Source organism: Lissotriton vulgaris, chromosome 8 (genome assembly GCF_964263255.1).
Source record: "Lissotriton vulgaris chromosome 8, aLisVul1.2, whole genome shotgun sequence".
Lineage (NCBI taxonomy): Eukaryota > Metazoa > Chordata > Amphibia > Caudata > Salamandridae > Lissotriton > Lissotriton vulgaris.
Genome location: NC_141696.1, coordinates 1,538,444,687 through 1,538,464,388, shown reverse-complemented (window position 1 = coordinate 1,538,464,388; position 19,702 = coordinate 1,538,444,687). Strand labels below are relative to the sequence as shown.

The 19,702-nt window shown below is 46.2% G+C and overlaps 1 pseudogene across 1 annotated transcript in view; it reads left to right on the top strand.

The window, feature by feature from the left end:
- The window catches only part of LOC147700317 (uncharacterized), a 50,356-nt pseudogene extending 36,625 nt beyond the window's left edge, over positions 1-13,731 (top strand). The window contains exon 9 of the transcript XR_015299471.1: positions 11,822-13,731. The product of XR_015299471.1 is annotated as an uncharacterized LOC147700317 (transcript). The remainder of the gene's footprint in view (positions 1-11,821) is intronic.
- Positions 13,732-19,702: the final 5,971 nt, after the last annotated feature.

Genomic DNA, 19,702 nt, shown 5'->3' with positions numbered 1-19,702 from the left:
GTCAGAGTCAGGGCCAGTGCACATGATCGTGGGCCGCCGGGGGTCATCATAGGCAGCCGCAGGCAGCAGCAGGTCGACACTTCACTAACAAGTAAGTGTCAGTCACTGTCAGTGTCCAAGCTGCGAACGCGGCGCCGGCCGGTGTCACTGGGTTTTAATTATGTTATGCGTCACGCCGACAGTTACCCCGGGGTGTCAGAGCGCTTCACAATAGGAACAGACAGTACTGATACATGAGGAGAAAATTATTTATGAGACAACACATTACAAAAACCAAACGTTAAGTTACATGAGGCAAAAGTGACAATCGTGAGCAAGCAAAATACAAGAGATAGCAAACGGTGCATTACAGGAAGAAAGAACAAACGTTACGTAGGCAATGGTGGCACTGGTGCAAGTGTCTAAAGCAAACAATATGTAGGAGGTAGCAACCAGTGTGTTAGAAGACAAAAGTGACACTCCGCAACTTAAGAGCTCAGAGCTGTTAACTTCTTATTGTAGCCGCTTGCCTATGATGACTCCGACTCCTCGAGGCCCAGACCAGGGGTCCCCATCTTGTTGCTAAGCAGTGACACCTGTTTTAACTTCTGCTCACAGATCCTGGGGCAAGGACGGTCTCAGACACCACATGAGAGAGGCCTTGGGGTCAAGTTTCTAAGCAATAGCCCGGCCGCATGATCATTTAAAGGGAGGAGGAGAGGCCCTACCTGCCCCCACCAGCACAACGCAGATAGCCTGCCAGGCAAGTTCGCTTTCAGTTCAGCCTGCCCAGCCTCTCTCACATCCTGTTTAAGCTGGTGTCATCTCCCACCACATGAGAGAGGCCCTGAAGTGATGGTGCATGTCCATGCTCCAACTGCTGCATCATTAGGAAGGAGGAGCCAGAGGCCTTACCCATTCCTTACAGTACAGTCATATTACAGGAGGGAGCACTAGGGTTAGTGCCCTTCCATTTCTGGTGCTCTGCAGCAGTTTCAAGAACTTCTTGGAGTTTCTTGTTGCTCATATGGCTGTAATTTCTGATATTTAGAAGTTTCCCTAATCTTTATTGGATTATTTCAGCTCCCGAGAAAGTGTCACTCATAGTTGTTGAAATGTCACTCATAACGTCACACATGGAAACTGAACCTTGGCAGCTATGGTATCCTTCCCTTTCATTCACTTTAAAAGAAAGTAAAAAGAGTTTGTGAAGGACGTTTTAAAAGATCACTTTTACTTATTTTTACTGATTTCTGAAGACTGAATTGTTTTTCCTTCTATCTTTTAAAGTAAGTTAATGGAATTGGAAATAAATCCTGTCTTGAGGCCACAAATTATACTTTTTTTGTCACATACACCTCCTGGCTTTTCAGAATTAAGGTGAAAATGTCACTTTGAAAGAATTGCACGTGGGCAGGACTATTCAGGGCTTATGATTTCAATGGATAATAACATTAGAGAGAACTAAGATTACAGGTGCCAGATTCAATCCCGGTAACTCACAATAGATCTCCTGCACCAGTAGGTAAATTGTAAATTGATACTTGTATAGCGCACTACTCACCCGCAAGGGTCTCAAGGTGCTTGTACGAATACTGCTGTGGAACCCATCCTGGCTTTCCCCGTGAGGCGTCCACTCCTGGGCACCCCCAAGGTGGAGGCCAGGCATCCTTAGCGTTGTGGGGGCCGTTGTGGAGATTAAGCAAGCTATTGCCCAGAGTTGCAGAGTGGGACTCCATGATTGGAATAGGCACCGAGGCGAGAATGATCAGGTCCGTGGAATTTTGAGCCCAAGACTCGCCGAGGCGGGGAATCGAACCCTGGTCCCGGGCTAGACCTCTGCATCAGGGTCTGCCGCTCTAATCATTGAGCCACACTTCTCCATCGGCTCCCTCTCATCCTTGGTTACTACATGGATGTGACCTTTTTGTAATCATGTAGAGTGACCTTGGGGCTCTGATGTCCATTTCTTGCCCATACTTTCCAAGTCCTTATTGGCAGATACAAGACCAGTGCAAAACAACTGTGAAAAATGCAATGCAACATTTAAACAGGAAACTTATTTTTCACATTTTTATCACCAACGTTGAAGTGGGCAGACATGCACGTAGATAAAGTATGCCAAAAGGATTGTCACCAGATGTAAGCAACTATTTCTTCTGATGAATACTTCTACCGTGAGCACAAAATAAACAAAATGGCCATCCCTTCTCAATTCTGGATCCAAGCAATAATTTATTGTGAATGTGATAATGAAGTCTATGTCGCCATGTCACATATATCCATTACAAGGCCTTCCCTGGCTGAGGAGGATGCCTTCACTCTGGCGTAATGAACCCAGATTCCTTCCGGTGGTTCCTTTATTGTAAAGGCATAATAGATTTTAATGCAGAAGACAATCCATCAGGACAGTGCTCACTTCTGGACCGCCTCGCCTTTCTTGGTGCTCACATACCCAACAAAGAGCTACTTCTTTTAAAAAATTGAGCATTCTGCTAATTCTCCTAAAGACATCTGCCGGATCTGGAAAGATATCACAGAGCCTAAGACTGTAGATTCTGCCCTAGAGGCTTCACCTAAGCACAGCAATAATTTGGCGCTATTTTTCCAGAGAAAGATCCTAGACATCTACTCTTCTTTTACTGCAGATCCCATCACTGAGCAGACTTCAGATAGGAAGCCTCCCTCTGCTCAATTGAAAGGGGCGCTTACCGCTTTTCCTGGTCTTATCGTAGGCTCACTCTCTAATCTTTTAGCAATGGTCAAATATGGCTCCCCCCTGGATCCTGCCCCCCCCCATTCACATCTTACTCCAGGGGTTTGAGAGCATTGCCCCATCTTGGTTGACCTGTTGAACCTCTCCCTCCTCAGTGGGGAAGTCCCCTTGCAATGGAAACATGCGGTTAAACCCTCTCTGCCTCAGTAATAACAAGCCAATCTCTCGTCTACCTGGCCCGACACAGCTCTTGGGAAAGAATGTCAATAAACATCTTTCTAACTTCCCGTAATCCAATGAAATCCTGCACCCCACTCAAATGGAGTTTAGAGCACGGCACTGAAACAGCTTGCACCTATCCATAGGATTTCCACAGTGGGCATCGAAGGCCCAGCCTTGAAATGGCTCTCCTCCTTCCTGAAGAACAGAACTTTCCAAGTGCTTGATCATTCCTGGTACTCTGAGAGTCTCTCATTGAATGTGAGGTGCCGCAGTGAATCATTGCTCACTCTGGTAAGCAGGCACAGCTGCCTGCAGATCCTTCTTATCACTTTAATGTATGTCTCACAAACCAAACATCCAACAATGTCAGGGTCAGCTAGGCAGCTGCACTCCTTTGAGAGCCAGTCCAAGATACACTACCCTACCTTGCTTGACAGCTAGCAGTGTGAAGCTCAGCCCAACTGAATCTGCTTAGCTGCTCTTTCTGACAACTTAACTATTAAAGGAAGTGGGAAACTTCTGGACGAGATGAGTGAGTCACATGTCAAACTGCATCTGAATGAAGTATTGATGCTGCTCCAACTGCACTATCTTTTCAAGGGGTACCAGCTTGGAAGCCAACTATGGTAAATATCTCAGTCCTCATTAGATCAGACTGTTTGAGAGCTGCAGTGTGCTCGGCAGATGCTGTGTTCAGGCAGAGCTAATTGATGCAGGTACATTTTCTGGGGCTCCAGCTCCTCTAGTGGAGCTAAACTGTGAGAGGCTCAGGACTTTGTGGAGCTGCCTGCTGACTCCGGGACTCTCTTGTGGAGCAACGCGATCTTGGGGCAGAGGAGTGTTGTAGCTTGCGGGACTGCGAGGACCAGGCTGCTTTGCGGCGAGTGACCGACCGCACCTGGCTCCTCTTCCCACCCTGCCTCTTCCTATCTCCACTCCCTATTTAGCTAGAATTGCTGGCTATCAAGAGATCTTCCCTGGGGACAATATCTAATGCCAAAACACCCGAAAGACCTGTTTATTTATTTATTTATTTTATAGCACTTATAAGGCGCGCAGCTACCCACGAAGGGTTTCCCGGCGCCGGCAATAGCAAAGCACATGACACAACTAGAGAGAAAAGCAATCAGCAGGCAATTATTTGTCGAACAACCAAGTTTTTACGCTTTTCCTGAATCTCATATGGTTTTCTTCCTTGCGTATATGGACGGGCAGTGTGTTCCAGAGAGTTGGACCCAGATATGAGAAGGATCTCCCGCCCATTCTAGCCCTTTTGTACCTAGGCACCGCGAAGTTCGCTGCTGTACATGAACGGAGACTGCGATTTGGGAGATAAGGCTTAGCAAGATCTTGTAGGTACCTGGGGGCAGTACCAGCTTTGATTTTAAACAGATAGTTCAGGGTTTTAAAGCGAATCCGATTTTCTACCCTGAGCCAATGCAGGTCCCTAAGACGTTTTGTGATCCTAGCGGATCTAGGAATTCTGCAAAGCAATCTGGCAGCAGCGTTTTGCACGAGTTGCAAGCGTCTTATTACTGCTTTGTTTGAGCCCAGGTACAGGATGTTACCGTAGTCAAGCCGAGATGTAACTAAGGCATTGACTACGGTCTTCTGGGTGGTGGGTGGTAACATCCAGACAATTTTGCGTAGCCATCTAAGAATGGTGAAGCACATGCCTGCCACTTTGTTGGCTTGCTGTGTCATAGATAAACTGTCATCTATGATGACCCCGAGATTTCTAACCTGGGAAGCTGGTGGCGGGAGCTTACCTAATGACGCCGGCCAGTGGGGATCACTCCAAAGATCTTTACTATTCCCTAGGAGGAGGATCTCGGTTTTCTCCCCATTTAGTTTAAGTTGGTTAGCCGACATCCAACTAAACACTTCGTGTAGGCCTATTTTTAGTGCAGATGGAGCAGACGGGTCAGATTTAGAGAGTGAAAACAGAATTTGAGAGTCGTCTGCATAGGTCATTAAGGTAAGACCATAATTTTCTGCAAGGTCGGCAAGTGGTCGTAGGTACAAGTTGAAAAATAGTGGGCTCAGGATAGATCCCTGTGGTACACCAGGGGGGGAGTAGAATACATCGGAACATGCTGAGGAAGAGGCGATCTGAAAGGTGCGGAGGGATAAGTATGATCTAATCCACTCTAGTGCCCTGCCCTCTACACCATTCTCCTCCAACCTGGCAAGCAGTCTGGAGTGAGAAATGGTGTCAAAGGCCGCACTGAGGTCTAACAGGACCAATGCTACCGTTTGGCCATCATCCATAAGCTCCCTGATCTTTTCTGTGACCCCGAGCAGGGCAGTCTCGGTGGAGTAACCACTCCTGAAACCAGATTGGGACGAATGAAGTAAGTCATTGTTACCACGGTTGTGGCTGACCAAGCTCCCCTTTCCGAAGCTGATAATCAGGCTTCAGTGGATCTGGACATTTTGGTTAACGAAATACTACCTGAAATCAATCTAGTTCTTCATATAAATAATGTCGCCATTGTATCCGAACCCAACGATACCGCTAATAACACAATGTCTCAGGGGGTTAAGGAAGGGGCTACTTCAAAACGCAAAAGGCCGTATACCCAGAAAGCTGGTAGAAAATCGAAAACAGCAAAGCTACAACATGACCCCACTCCCAATTCAACACAAACCCAGTCTAGTAGCGAGGTCTCTATTGAAAGCTTGGGTGCCCTTTTTAAATCGATCCTATTCCCTCTAGAGGCCAAAATGGAAAGGATAGAACTTAGATTGTCTATCACAGAGAAAGCCTCCGATACTGTCCTAGCCAACTCCAACAAAACCAGAACCCGAGTACCCTACAAATTACCCCTACCATTTCTGGCCTACTACAAGTTAATGAGGCCCAACACCCTACCTGTCCTCCCATAGGCCCCCCTGTAGTCCACCAAGATTCCAACCAGGGCAAAAATGTACCCCCACAACATTCATCTGGGCCGCAACCTTGTAACATTAATACATACGGCCTTACGCTTGATGGCACACAAGGCTCCCCTTCTAAAACACATAGAGCCCCCAGACCACGTTTGCCAGATCTCCCACCGAAAGCAAACCGCTACATGGTAGTTTTAGCTGGAGCCCCCACCGTGGAGACAGGAGAAACAGAAACCTTTAGTTCCTTGAAAGGCAAAGTTGTTAAGTGGCTCAACTGGAATAGACCACTCCCGGCCCATCTCCACAACCAAATTATTATGGTAAGAAGGGTGCCCTGGCTAGGTAAGACGGTCAAGTCTATAAACGGGGACTGTATAACGGTCAGCTTCAGAGACCCTAGAACTGTGTCACATATTTGTTCTAGTTTTAACAGGTCTTTTTACTCTACTATCCAGACACTCCCAGTGTCCTTCTTCTTTCCACCTAACCATATAAGCCACGGTAGAGGAAGGGACGACTGGATAAGGGTTGACCGGAGGAGCAGGCAAAGAAGATATGATGCTAGACCGGCTACGCTGCCCCAGTATACTCCCTTTTGTGATATTAATCGGTACAGTTGTCTAGAGGGAGTTGACTGACTATCTCCTACATATGATTTAAGGTTTTCTCTGCCCGAGATGGTTAATGGTTTATTCGTTGGAGAAGCTGTGACTAATGTAGTGTGCCCAGATGAGTGCTTGCTAACCACCTTAACATCTAAAAGGTTGCCCCTGGAGCCCTTTCTGCAAGATGACATAGCGGATACCTACCATCCGCTAATTACTCTAGAGCCATCAACCACTCCAGTACCCCTAAGTACCGACGCGTTGGTAGAACCTGTTCTGGTACCTAGTCCCCCAGGCTTTAAAATCGCGAGCTGGAATATTGCCGGTTGGCGGCAGAGGATGTCATCCCTGGGCTGGAGGGAATCCATCTCTGCTTACAGGAGACCTGGTCGACGACAGATATCCACTTTGACGGCTTTGTGTCTTACAATTGTTTAGCACAAGAATCATCCATGGGTAGGGCAAAAGGTGGGCTGGTAATTTTACTGTCTGTGCACTTCCCAGTTCGCGTGAGATCCCACTCCACCGTTGGCTCACATTCACAAATACTTAGGTTGGAACATAGAGGGGGTCGGGATACTTTGTTAATTAATCATTACAACAATACGTTTGACCCTACGAGTACTCTTGTTGTAGATGACCTTGAGTCAGCTGTAAATAAAATTTGTAGAGATATCCATAAACCATGTGGCATCATCTGGGGCGGAGATTTTAATATTCAAACCTGTCCCTATTCATATACTAACATATGTGGGTTTGACGGGGATAATGGGGAGCATCGGGCTCATTTTACTCACACTCCTTATGGTGATTCCCTTAACACCCTCCTGTTAAACTTTGACCTGGTCATCCACCAACCTGCTTTGGATAAAGAGGGTAATATTGCCCCGAAGTTTATTGGGAGGAATTCTGCCTCCGTTATTGACTATCTGTTGATATCGGCACATATTGCCCCTTTCTGTACGGTCCCCATCATTGTGGATTTTGGAATTAGCGACCACAATGCCATTACTATGTCAATTCTCATCTGGGGTCCTATGACCCGTTTTAATGGTAGGATTGTTGATGAGATTACCCTTTGCAGGCAAAATGGCATTCGGATTAAATGGTGTAGAGACAATTCCGATAAACTGTTACGGAAAATTGTGGGAGCAGGCTCTAAAGTGTTACTTCGTTGTCTTGAAGCTGATGCCGCCCCTAGTTGCATTATTGCCGATTTCGAGAAACTTGGCGATATAATTAAAATGTCCCTCACCTCCTCTAAGGGTATAACCAAGCGTGCCACGCTAGGTTGGTTTGACAGAGCCTGTACGTCTTCGTTACAAGATCTCAAGAGGGCACTGTCCAACCACCCTAGAGATAGGGATGCAGTAACGCTCCTGAGGGCTACTTATAAACATGAGTTAAAACGTAGAAAACAGGAATTAAGGGAACAAGCCTGGGAGGACCTGACAAAGGCGGCAGAACTGCGGGACAGTAAGCTATTCTGGAGCACTGTCAATAGCCCCTTTCCCCAGAAGGAGGAATTCCCAGTCTTAACTGCCCAGGTTAGTGAGGATAGTTGGGTCCAATACTTTACAGGCATTTTTGACCCAGCCTGTGAGGTTCTGGATAATTCTTGTGTTAATATCCCAGATTTATTGAACCCCTGGGGATTACACTCCATGAAGTAGACAAAGCTATCCGAAAGAGCAAAGGGGGGAAGGCACCTGGACCGGACGGTGTCCCGGTCGATCTATATAAAACCGATTTGGCCCTGTGGAGCCCCCTACTGACCCAGGTGTTTAACACCGCAGTCAACGATACTACTCCCTCCACCTGGAGTGAATCTGTAATCCTGCCTATTTATAAGAAGGGAGATAGAGGAGATGCCAAGAACTACCGCCCTATCTCCCTCTTGGATTCCTCGTTAAAAATCATGAGCAGGGTTCTATTGCTACGCCTGGAGGAATGGGCTGAAGCTAATAATATCCTTTCGGTCTCCCAATACGGTTTTGGGAAGGGCCTTGGCACTATTGAGCAGTCTATTAATTTAGATCTTTTAATAGGAAAATACACCAAAGCTAAACAGGGCTCTCTGTTCCTTTGTTTTGCAGACCTCTCGAGTGCCTTCGACCTGGTCGACCATACTTTGTTATGGTCAACCCTACTCGAAATGGGAGCACCGGCTGCGATAATCCACTTCCTGGCTAGACTTTATAGCAAGCTATCTGCCCAGATTCGCTATGTAATGTAATGTAATGTAATGGTGTCTTGTAAAGCGCATTTATCACCCCGCCATGGGGTATCTCAGCGCTGTAGACCACTGGGGAACCCGTCCTGGCTTTCCCTGTGAGATGGTCCCTGCTGGGTATCTCCAAGGTGAAACCAGGCATCCCCGGCGTATGTGGGGGTCCGTTGTGGAGATAAGGCAAGCTAATGCCCAGAGTTTCCGAGTGTGATCCCTGGTTAGAGTAGGCACTGAGGCGAGAATTATCAAGTCCGCTGACCCTGGTCCACGACCCTGCCGCGTCGGGAATTGAACCCTGGTTCCGGGCCGTCCTCAGCTTCCGGGTCTGCCACCTCTAACCAGTGAGCCACACCACTCCTATGGACATGAGGGGGAATGCACGAGGAAGATCAGGGTTAAATCTGGCATCAGGCAGGGCTGTGTCTTGGCCCCGCTACTCTTATCCCTTTTTAGAAAATCTATGGAGTCCGATCTGAAGAATGTTCAAGCTGAAGCTCCACAAGTTGAGGGACAACCAATCCCGGTACTGCTTTATGCAGACTACACGGTTTTACTTTCAAGAACTCCCATAGGCCTTCAGAAACTTATGAACCATTTTTATGATTTTATTCAGGGGAAGAAACTAAAAATCAATAATTCCAAAACTTTTATCATGGCTTGCGGGAAAAAGATGAATCAACTTAAATCTTTCTATTTTAAGGAAAATCGAATTGAGGTTGTGAACAATTTCTGTTATCTGGGTATAACCTTTAGCAACAGAGGGTCTTGGGCCCCGGAACTACTCAATGTCAAGGGTAAGATGGGCAAGGCCTCATCAGGTGTATTTCGTTTTGCTGCTAAACTAGGCAGTCGCTGCATCCCTGACATGTTGAATGTCTATCGGCACAGGTGTGCGTCAATTGCCCTTTATGGCTCAGGGGTATGGGAACACCGGACCCAGGGGGATCTGCAAATTGCTGAAAATATATTTCTTAAGAGACTCCTTTGCCTCCCATCTTCGGCATCTACCGAATTGATCCACAAAGAACTAGGGCTGGATTATTTATCTGACTTAACAGGATTGAGACCCCTTATGGCTTGGAGATCTATTTGGTCCAAAGATGAAACTGGTTTCACCAGGCGAATAATTCAAGACTGTTTACGCCAGGACAATGCTCGCCAGATCCCATGGTTAAAATATGTCTTGACATCTTTTAAGGAACTTTTTGATCTGGATGTCCACGGTGATCCCACATGTGCCATTGACTTACCGAAGCAGGAGGTTAAAAGAGTTTTTCTGGGGCATAAATACAACAGACGTAAAGAACAATGTAGCCATGACTCAACTCATGTTTACTATTCTTCCAACAAGGATGAAGGGAATGGCATGCCTATGTATTTAAAAGTTATCACCAGACAGTCTCATCAGTATGTACTCACAAGGCTGAGATTAGGTATTGTACATAACCTGTGGCATTCCCAAGGATGAAAATCTACTCTCCCACCCCTTGTCTGTGTGATGGAACTACTAAACCAAGCACGCTGCACTTTATGTTAATATGCCCACTGTATAAGCATCTACTTATTTGTTACCTCAAACCATTGTTTAAGAAATACTCCATGTTCACAACTGTTAATGCCATGAGATTTCTTTTTGCACTTGCCACCCCAGATATTTGTTTTTTTACTGCAACCTTTATTTTGAAATCAGTATCTGTTAGAAAAAGTCTGGTTTTTTTAATATTGTGTCAGTCTAATCTCGCTGCTAAGTCCATGATATTGCCCATATTTGAGTGCCATCTGTTGTGCCATAATCCCCTTATTCTGTAACAATTCTTATGTGTCATTTTTTCTAATCTGTACGCTTTTATGATTGTTTTTATGAATAATCGAATAAAGTTTAAGAACTGAACTGACTCAACAATACAAAGGTTAATAGTGGAATTGTCTGTACTGGATTTTTTTATGCTCAAGAAAGCAATCTCCGACATATTTCTAGGACCCCAAAATGTGTAAATACTTATAACCACTGTTTTTCTCAATTTAAGAACACGTTGAAAAACACTGGAAGTCATTAATAAAACACTAAAACCAAAACCTAATTGAGTCCAAGCTGTATCTGAGTTTTAGAAGGTTGTAGGCCAACAACACTTTAACCTATAGTTGGCTGTCACAAGCTATTCTTTGCTTGGTTTTTACAGAAAAAGGAATATCCTGTAACGAGACGGGGGAAGAACCTTATGAGAAGGGGCTTTTCTGTTCACAACCATGTAGAGATTTCATGAAAAGATCTGGACTACTTCTTTTGGAGAGTTGGGAGCATTGTTTATAGTGCTAGATTGCTTCCATTTACCATTGGTGTCTTTCTCTACACTTGTATATCTCAGGTCTCTAACAGGCACATGCATCAACCTTTTATGCGAGCACGAACTGTGCGATTTGCAAAAATCGCCCAATTGCGCCCGCAAAAAGGGCTTCTGAGATGCTTCAAACTGTAAGGCTCTCGCAGTTTTAGAAATCACAATTTATTTAAGGAATCACAAATTGAGGTTCCTTTAATGCAATGCATGATGAAATAGCAAATAGCGATTTCGCTAATAAGGGTCACAAATTACCATCAATTTAATCTGCGCAACATGTGTGCATAGATCAATTTCAGAGGTGCAACAGGGTGTCCTTTTGACACCTCTGCACCCTTGAAATTGCATGCGCAATTTGCAAGTACCTATTGGGTACTCGCAAATTGTGCATGCAAATTCCCTTTCTTTTCTATGGGCCTGTCGGCCCATAGGAATGAATGGGAAGGCATTTCTAAATTGCAACTCGCAATTAAGGAATGTTTGGGAATCGCTAATTTTATAGCGATTCCTACATGCATAGGCTTTTGCAATTCCTTAATTGTGATTCCTTAATAATTGCAATTAAGGAATCTCAAAAGCCTACATTGATGTATGTACCCCTAAGATCGTTATCGCTGCATTGAATGATTCATTTCGAAGGATGGATTTCTTGGTGTTCAGTTGTTGAACTGAGTGGTGGTACTTCGTATTGGACGACTGCTCAGCATTTGTTTGAAGGACATTCTCTTTTTATTCAAATGGTATACTGTAATAATACTATGTACTTTTTACATGTCTTTGTTTCTCTTTATATATTAATTTCCTAACTGCAATTTTAACTGTTATTTTCATTCTGCAGCCAAACAAGAGGAGACGAGAAGCATGCCTGAGGAAGAGTTCGACCCTTGCTTACAAAAAAGTTACCAACAAGTCTACAAAAGTGAGAGATGCTTTGCCTGTACGAAGTGTGAGAAGAGATTTAACCAAAAGGAGCTTCTTGTGGAGCATCAACAAATCCATGCTGGGCTGAGACCTTACCTGTGCACCAAGTGTGATAAGAGCTTCACTGGAATGTCGAGTCTTCTACGGCATGAAAGTTTGCATAGATCATTGAGGCCCTATCACTGCAGCATGTGTAAGAAAAGCTTTCCTCGAATGCCAGATCTTCAAAACCACCTAAGAACACACACAGGAGAGAGACCCTATTGTTGTACCGTGTGTGGAAAGAGTTTTGCTCAAAAGAGTAATCTTCAAACTCACCTAAGAATCCACACAGGGGAGAGGCGCTTTCGCTGCACTGTGTGCGAGAAGAGCTTTGTTCTTAAGTCAGATCTTCAGAGGCACCTACGAATACACACTGGAGAGAGGCCTTATCACTGTACAGAGTGTGAGAAGACTTTTACTCAAAAACAAAATCTTGTAACACACCAAAGAACACATTCAGGATCAAAACCCTTTCACTGCAGTGTTTGTGAAAAGAGGTTTGCCCATAAGTCAGACCTTCTAAAACACCTAAGATCACACAGGGGAGAGAGGCCTTTTTTCTGTACTGTGTGTGAGAAGAGCTTTACTCAAAAGCAAAATCTTCTAGCACACCAAAGAACACATACAGGAGAGCGGCTTTTTCAATGAGCGGCACATGAAACGAGCGTTAGTATAAACTCTGCACTTCGAAAGTACCTAATAACACCGTGGGAAAAGTTGCTGTTGCTTTTGCTGCTCGGAAGGTGAGGAGAGATTCTAGCAAAAATGGCAAAGACAGAACAGCTAGCCACACAGAGTGATTGTCAAATGAATGGTGACATTTCACTAGCTGAATTTGAGAAGAGATTCATAAGCAAGTTGCACCTTCTTTGGCTCCTGAAGACCCAGAAAAGGTGGTACTTTTATTACCTGTACTATGCATAAAATATTTATTCAGAAGACGCGTTTTCTATCACAACTGCAAATTCACAAAGAAAAAAGGTGAACTGGAGAAAGCACATAAAAACTCCGTTAGTACCTGCATATCAATTACCATTAACCCTTTCGATGCTGATGGTGGAACGGTTCCGTCATGAGCATCGGTTGGGCTGTGCTGATGACGGAACCGTTCCGTCATGACCACGCCCGTTTTTATTAGGGCTCAGCACCGGCGGTAAATCGTGTCCGCACGGAAGATGTTAAGACATTTTAACTCTGCAATAACTGAATGTAATTTTTCCCTTGAAATCTACAAACATGTTAAATCTAGTAGTTATCCAGAATAATAACGTGAATAATACCTGCAGACCACTTATGCTAAAGGGTAAGCTATTACATCATAACAATGGAACAACGTGTTTTCGATAAAGTCATTGTAGACTAGTGCAGAAAAGAAAACAAAGTATAGTGTTGATAGATGATGAAAATATATTTGATGGTATTCCACATTCTTAAATCTAACATCGAAAAACAACAAGATTCAGCAAAAATAGGATTTATGACCATCAAAATAAACCACTTTTCTACGACCAGATTGTAATCTTAGATGTAAAGAACCATCAAGGAACATTCTGAGAAAAAGTCATGTTTTGGCCCTTCATCTGGTCCATCCTGTCCGCACAGTAGAGACTCACAAATTACATTGGATCTTTATTTGATTAACAGACTTTGATTTCATTTCACAATCACTTGGGCACCTTCCATGGAAACATCAAGACGGGTCCTGTGTATTCTTGTAAATTTGTATAGTATGTTTTGCCGGAGGCATGTTTTTTATTTTATTTTTTATAAAAGTATTTTGCTTTTTATGTCAATAACTTGTTTATTTAAATGCACTTAAGACACTCCTGCTTTGTTGTATCAGTAAAGCTATGATATATAAAACAATTATCAGCAATGAAAATTTAAATAAAAATGGGAGTCTAGATAACTATGTATTAAAAACATGAAAATACAGAGAAAGACAAAGCAGAACGAATAGGAGGGTTTTCTTCATGGTGGACATCATGCATCAGTCGTAAAAACAATTACAAAGACTAATTAAAAAAGCAGTCAGAAAATCTATTTTATTAATCATAGCAAGAGTTCCCCTTTGCAAGAGAGCGGGGGAAATATTGCAGACTCAAAAAGAGACAACAAACGTGCTGAGGAGAAGAGATGCCATGGACAAAGTCTAGCTTCCTTGTCCCTCAAAGACTCAGTGAGAGATCTTTATTTATGTGGTATTTACGTAATACTACCCTAGCCAGAACAGACAGCGGAGCGCTGGACAGGGTCAAAGGCAACAAATGATAGGAGACTACTGCACAATAGTACTTTCTTATAACTAAAGGACAAATGCTGCAACTACAGTCAGAGAAAATTTAGGATTATTTAGGAGGGGGGGGGGGCACACCGCCTCACACTCCAGCACTCGGTTTGCCCCGATGCATCATAGTAAATGCAGTGCATGATTACACTTTTGTCCAATGTCAGGCTATAGTTTTTCACCCTTGTTGGTGCAGCCAGTGCTGTGTATTCTCCAGACACGTGTTTCAGAATAATTGTCCTTCTTCGGTAGAGAGCAACACTTTTTTTGGGGGTGCTGGAGATGCTGCCCAAAGTCTTCACAGGTCTCAGTACCACTCGCTTGGCGCAGGTGCATCAACCAGAGCTCGTCAGCTCGTTAGCTCAAGGGAGCCTTTTCCTATAGGAGGGGGGTGGCGCACACCGCCTCACACTCCAGCACTTAGTTTGCCCCGATGCATCATAGTAAATGCAGTGCATGATAACACTTTTGTCCAATGTCAGGCTATAGTTTTTCACCCTTGTTGGTGCAGCCAGTGCTGTGTATTCTCCAGACACGTGTTTCAGAATAATTGTCCTTCTTCGGTAGAGAGCAACACTTTTTTTGGGGGTACTGGAGATGCTGCCCAAAGTCTTCACAGGTCTCAGTACCACTCGCTTGGCGCAGGTGCATCAACCAGAGCTCGTCAGCTCGTTAGCTCAAGGGAGCCTTTTCCTATAGGAGGGGGGTGGCGCACACCGCCTCACACTCCAGCACTTAGTTTGCCCCGATGCATCATAGTAAATGCAGTGCATGATAACACTTTTGTCCAATGTCAGGCTATAGTTTTTCACCCTTGTTGGTGCAGCCAGTGCTGTGTATATCTAGACACGTGTTTCAGGATAATTGTCCTTCTCCAGTAGAGAGCAACACTTTTTTTGGGAGTGCTGGATTATTACATGGAAACAGCAAGGTAATGCGAGGGTTTCGTACATGTCACGCACATGTAGATGATATGGAGACATTTAGAAAGATTGAATACTTAAGTATACACTTTCTAAATTGAAGAATCTCCTTAGTATCCTGGGAAAGTGTCCTCTCCCACATTCTATTAGTTCTTTTTTGGGATCTACCTCTTATTGTTGACCCGTTATAGGGTTTGAAAACCACATGAGTGAAATAGCCCGGACAGTTTTTTCTTCTGAGCCATCCGTTTCTATTCTTTATCGCCTCCAGTGGTCTGTGTCCTTTGATTTTTGGGGTTGCATATCAGGGTTATTTAGTTTCAGTCTTCAGGTTAATCTTGAGCTTGCCATATTTTATAGTTGGAAGTTTGCTGTAGCATCAGAATTTTATGTTGACTGGTTCTGATTTATAGACAGAAATCTTTTGCTGGTACGTTCAGTTTGTTTGTTGTTACTAAAGACTTTCTGTAGAGCAGTGCAACAGACACACACATGTTGGAATGAGAGGAGATAGAATTTCCATCATCTCTTGCTGCTAAATCTGCCTCTGGGCTACCATGTCTGTAAAATATAAGTGCGAGCTTGAACAAACTCCTGTTTACAATTAGATTGGCGCGATAGGAGGCTGAGTTGACAGGCAGTGAAGTTGTAATGCCGCTTCTATATAGTCTGCATTGCACGACTCACCAAGCAAATTGCTTTTACTGCAGGGCATAAAGTCAAAGAGAGGGACGCAGTGTTTGTGCTGCTTGGACTGAGTCTTTGAGACATTCCGTCACTTCCTAATGCTTCCACTAGAGAGATATATGTTGCTTGAACATTGGCTGTTACATCACCATAGGAATCGTGCTATAGAGACCCTATCATTGCTTTACCTTTCCATTTTGGGGCTTTGCCAGATTCAGAATTGGCCGAGGCCCAAACCAGAGGCTTTCCCACCCTGTCTTCCTACTGTTCGCCCTGGCACCTCCCCACACCCCAGTGGCTTATGTCGGTGGCAGTAATTTAAAATGTAAGCCTCAGTTCTTTCTTTGCTTGCAGATGTCTCACGGTTCACCTCCTTGCAGCTGTTTGCTCCTCTAGTGACACCAGCTACCGTTGAGTGTGGAGGGCATGTTTCTTTAATTCTGATCAAAGATGATGCAATTAAAAGATTAAGGTATGTTTGTTGGAAGTCTGTCGGTCAACTGTATGATCCTCGTAGCCTCTTATATACATTTCTTATTTCTTATTGATCCTTAGGTCTGGCTGTCCCTCTGCTTCCCCTACTGTGAAGTTAGGAGGCATGGGACAGTGAGAGATCAGGTAATATTATATGCATTTTAGTAGTGTGTGAGGTATGTATGTTGAGGTCACTCTCTTTTGGCACTGCCATGGCTATCTGCGTATGATTTTAAGCTTGCTTCACTCCGGAATTATAGGTTGGACAGGTGTGGCGCAGTGGCTAGGGCAGCTGACTCTGGAGCATGGGGCTCACAGTTCGATTCCCGGCGGCAGCTCAACCCAGCACCATGTGACTCTGGACAATAGCTCGCTTATTCTCCCCTATGGCCCCCAGCGCCTTGAGACCCTCAGGGGTGATTAGTTTGCGCTTTACAAATACCAGGTTAGGTTTTTTAGGTTAGGATTAAAAGCCAGCATGCCTTGCCTTTATTGGCCTTTAGTCCCGTACTCCTAGGACTTGAGATCAGGGTGGGTGCTGTAGATGAGAACACTATCCCAAGGTTGGACTTAAAAACAGAATGCAGGCGAGGTAGAGAAATTGAGCTGAGTAAAAACAAAAGAAATACTAGGAACCTAAAAATGAATGGAGGGGTTCTAACTTTACTTCTTTCTGCGTTGAATGGAATTTAATCCACTGCTTGGTGTCATAAAGGGTTATGGGGTAGAAGTTGCTGTCTGTCTTAAACCCTTCTTTTCGACTGCTGTGGTGCTGCATTTGCAGCCACCACAGTAGGCAACCACAGCCTTCTTTACTGGCTCCATGCTTCCTTGTTCTGGACTCCTACCTCTGACTCTGCCTGCTCACGATCAGTCCTGCTCTGACTCTGCCTGCTCATGCTCAGTCCTGCTCTGGCTCTGCCTGCTCATGCCTAGTCGTGCCTCTAACTCGGCCTGCTCATGCCTAGTCCTGCCTCTAACTCTGCCTGCTCACGCTCAGTCCTGCTCTGACTCTGCCTTCTCACGCTCAGTCCTGCCTCTGACTCTGCCTGCACATGCTCAGTCCTGCTTTGACTCTGCCTGCTCATGCTCAGTCCTGCCTCTAACTCTGCCTGCTCACGCTCAGTCCTGCCTCTGACTCTGCCTGCTCATGCCTAGTCCTGCCTCTAACTCTGCCTGCTCACGCTCAGTCCTGCTCTGACTCTGCCTTCTCACACTCAGTCCTGCTCTGACTCTGCCTGCACACGCTCAGTCCTGCCTCTGACTTTCTACCTGCTCACGCTCAGTCCTGCCTCTGACTATCTACCTACTCACACTCAGTCCTGCTCAGACTCTGCCTGCTCACGCTCAATTCTGCCTCTAACTCTGCCTGCTCACGCTCAGTCCTGCTCTGACTCTGCCTGCTCACACTCGGTCCTGCTCTGACTCTGCCTGCTCACGCTCAATTCTGCCTCGAACTCTGCCTGCTCACGCTCAATTCTGCCTATAACTCTGCCTGCTCACGCTTAGTCCTGTTCTGACTCTGCCTTCTCACGCTCAGTCCTGCCTCTGACTCTGCCTTCTCACGCTCAGTCCTGCCTCTGACTCTGCCTGCTCACGCTCAGTCCTGCTCTGACTCTGCCTTGTCACGCTCAGTCCTGCCTCTGACTCTGCCTGCTCACGCTCAGTCCTGCTCTGACTCTGCCTGCTCACGCTCAGTCCTGCCTCTGACTCTGCCTGCTCACGCTCAGTCCTGCCTCTGACTCTGCCTGCTCACGCTCAGTCCTGCTCTGACTCTGCCTGCTCACATGTAGTCCTGCTCTGACTTTGCCTGCACACACTCAGTCCTGCTCTGACTCTGCCTGCACATGCTCAGTCCTGCTTTGACTCTGCCTGCTCATGCTCAGTCCTGCCTCTAACTCTGCCTGCTCACGCTCAGTTCTGCCTTTAACTCTACCTGCTCATGCTCAGTCCTGCCTCTGACTCTGCCTGCACACACTCAGGCCTGCACACACTCAGTCCTGCCTCTGACTTTCTACCTGCTCACGCTCAGTCCTGCCTCTGACTTTCTACCTACTCACACTCAGTCCTGCTCAGACTCTGCCTGCTCACGCTCAATTCTGCCTCTAACTCTGCCTGCTCACGCTCAGTCCTGCCTCTGACTCTGCCTGCACACACTCAGGCCTGCACACGCTCAGTCTTGCCTCTGACTTTCTACCTGCTCACACTCAGTCTTGCTCAGACTCTGCCTGCTCACGCTCAATTCTGCCTCTAACTCTGCCTGCTCATGCTCAGTCCTGCCTCTAACTCTGCCTGCTCACGCTTAGTCCCGCTCTGGCTCTGCCTTCTCACGCTCAGTCCTGCCTCTGACTCTGCCTGCTCACGCTCAGTCCTGCCTCTGGCTCTGCCTGCACACACTCAGGCCTGCACACGCTCAGTCCTGCTCTGACTTTCTACCTGCTCAGACTCAGTCCTGCTCACGCTCAATTCTGCCTTTAACTCTGCCTTCTCATGCTCAGTCCTGCCTCTAACTCTGCCTGCTGACGCTTAGTCCAGCCCTGACTCTGCCTTCTCACGCTCAATCCTGCTCTGACTCTGCCTGCTCATGCTCAGTCCTGCTCTGACTCTGCCTGCACACGCTCAGTCCTGCTCTGACTCTGCCTTCTCACGCTCAGTCCTGCCTCTGACTCTGCCTGCACACACTCAGGCCTGCACACGCTCAGTCCTGCTCTGACTCTGCCTGCTCACGCTCAGTCCTGCTCTGACTCTGCCTGCTCACACTCAGTCCTGCTCTGACTCTGCCTGCTCACGCTCAATTCTGCCTCGAACTCTGCCTGCTCACGCTCAATTCTGCCTATAACTCTGCCTGCTCACGCTTAGTCCTGTTCTGACTCTGCCTTCTCACGCTCAGTCCTGCCTCTGACTCTGCCTTCTCACGCTCAGTCCTGCCTCTGACTCTGCCTGCTCACGCTCAGTCCTGCTCTGACTCTGCCTTGTCACGCTCAGTCCTGCCTCTGACTCTGCCTGCTCACGCTCAGTCCTGCTCTGACTCTGCCTGCTCACGCTCAGTCCTGCCTCTGACTCTGCCTGCTCATGCTCAGTCCTGCCTCTGACTCTGCCTGCTCACGCTCAGTCCTGCTCTGACTCTGCCTGCTCACGCTCAGTCCTACTCTGACTCTGCCTGCTCACGCTCAGTCCTGCTCTGACTCTGCCTGCTCACGCTCAGTCCTGCCTCTGACTCTGCCTGCTTATGCTCAGTCCTGCTCTGACTCTGCTTGCTCATGCTCAGTCCTGCCTCTGACTCTGCCTGCACATGCTCAGGCCTGCACACGCTCAGTCCTGCTCTGACTCTGCCTGCACACGCTCAGTCCTGCTCTGACTCTGCCTGCTCACGCTCAATTCTGCC